Source organism: Macrobrachium rosenbergii, chromosome 41, assembly GCF_040412425.1.
Source record: "Macrobrachium rosenbergii isolate ZJJX-2024 chromosome 41, ASM4041242v1, whole genome shotgun sequence".
Classification (NCBI taxonomy): domain Eukaryota; kingdom Metazoa; phylum Arthropoda; class Malacostraca; order Decapoda; family Palaemonidae; genus Macrobrachium; species Macrobrachium rosenbergii.
In genome coordinates, this window is record NC_089781.1 from 61,564,070 (window position 1) to 61,566,569 (window position 2,500).

Sequence of the window (2,500 nt, forward strand, 5' to 3'; positions counted from 1 at the left end):
ATCCCTCAATAAAACAATTTATTTTAATTATATGCAACTCAGACATGAAAATTAACCGTACTTTTCACTGTTCAAGTTATATCAAGGTAATTTCGATGCATTCTTGCGTATAAATTACCGTTTTGCATTAGGAAATATTATTTTTTCTTGTTTTTGATATAAATTCCCTCGTTGATCCCTGTATCTAAGGCCTCGCTTCATATTGAGGCCCACGGCTTTTTTTTAAATATCCCTCTTATATGTGGTAATGTTTCATCGTTTTCCATTTTTCATTAATGGCACGTCTCCTAAATGAATACCTTCCCTATGTCGCATCTTCTAACACCATCTCTGAAGCAAAGTACTTTCATCATGTCTTTTATGCAAGGACTATTATATACATTTACTATCTATGGTAGTTTCATAACATCTAGTAGAAACAACTTTCAAGCTCATTTGGGGGAGTAGTGGCAATCATCAAATTGCTTAGTCCTTTCATTGGCGAGCCATTTCTCATTTCCTTGTATACATACTGTTTCCTGTCCTTCGAACACAAGAAACCCAGAATGAAAACTTCCGTCTTACCTCCAATATAATGCAGACAATTTCTATGGGATGTTTCTAAACTGGGATTAGACATTGGATTATCTTTCTGAACCTCAGTCAGAGATTTGTATTAAGCAATGGAGGTCTCCATGGTTCTTCACCTCCTAGGAATTCAGTCATATTGCACCACTGGTCGAGGTGATGGCTCTTTTGTTTTATAACTCTATGTTATCATGACAAACCACTGAGAAAATTGTCATACCTTTACAAGGAAGTATTACTTATCTGAAAGGTGACATAAAAAAAAAAAAGGATCATAGCTCGGTCCTTATACTGCAGGTAGCAGTGGTTGAATTATGCACTTGAGACTGATTTGTTACCTCATCCCCTTTACCCAATTTGACATCGACTCGCATTGACCTGTTGATTAAACTCAAGTCTCACCCATGTGGTCACAATTTTGGAAGCTATGATGAAGTCACCTATGCTGTGGAGCAGTATTTTAAGTCACAGGATGCACCCTTTCTCCCTATGATACTACAATGCTTGAACATCTGTAGACAAAGCTTAATGAAGTTAGATGAGACTATACTGTTTTCTGTGTTTTTTTGGCTAAGAAGGTGAACTTATTAAATAACCCTTTTCCTTCGTTTAAAATTCTCATTTTATTGCATAATATTTCATTTTGAACATATATGATACCCACTTTACGAAATAAACTACGGTGCTATTGATAACACCTTCGTACTCAAATGGTTGGTTTCGCTCTAGAAGGAAATTGTCGAATAAGTGACAGCTAACAACATGCGGATAAGGGTATTTTGACCTTGTTGCATTTGCTACACTATTATTTTTAGTCAATCATTTTCTCAGTTGTACTTTCTAGTAAACTCAGGCGAATAATAATTTGGCATATTAATTATTTGTCAATGAATTATAACTGTAGGAGAGTAAAAATTCTATCATTTTTATATCGTTTAAAAAAAATTGATTCTGCAATAAGAATCGGGCCAGCATTGACAATAGAAGTAGCATAAGGATTTTTAAAAGGGAGATGCGGAAGGGAACGAGACGAAGAACTATACTAAAACTGCGGCAGCAGATTTCGGATCAACGTAAAAGCCCTGTGCTCTGAGCATGTTCCAGACTAGTAGTGAATGTATTCACTCCACTGAGCTTTTTCCTGTAAGAGTTCATAATTTCGGAAGAAAGACTGAGACAGGAAACCCCGTTCATGTCCTGAAGAGTATGCTCCATATTATGTAGTAAGCTACTGACGTAAAACTGCATATAAGAAGTTGCACATCATTCCGTTTATAATAATTCTTTTTCGTGTTCTAGAAAATGACTGTGCAGATGAAACCTATTTAGACATCAAGTTTTTTTGTCACAAACATCGTAATATAGAAGATTAAAAGAAACTAAAATAGCCAGTTCATGGTTACAAATATCAGCTGAATATCAATAAAACAGGTATAAATTCTCATATCCGTTTTAGTTTTCTGTAAAAGAAAACTATTGAGATGACTTTGTCTGTCCGTCCGACCTCAGAATTTAAAAACTACTAAGGCTAGAGGGCTGCAAATTGGTATGTTGATCAGCCACAATCCAGTTATCAAACATACCAAATTGCAGCCCTCTAGCCCTAGTAGGTTTTTTTTTTTTTTTCAAGGTTAAAGTTAGCTGTGGATCGTGCGTCTGACACAGCTAGAGGTTCCAGCAACACAGGCCGAGTCCAACTCCGGGGGCGTCGACGCATCTTTACTTGACTGCATCTGGGGAGTAACTGAGCGCTGCTTGGTCATACCTCAGCACATCGATAGGCTCGTAATGATGTCAATCGAAGGCATTCACAACAAGATCGTGACACTGCGGCTCGTCGAGAAGCTCGTCTAGATCCTAAAGGTGCTTTTTTTAAATTTCGTTTTTGGTCAGTCTATGAACACTTGGCCACCACGGGGTCGTGGCTTAAATT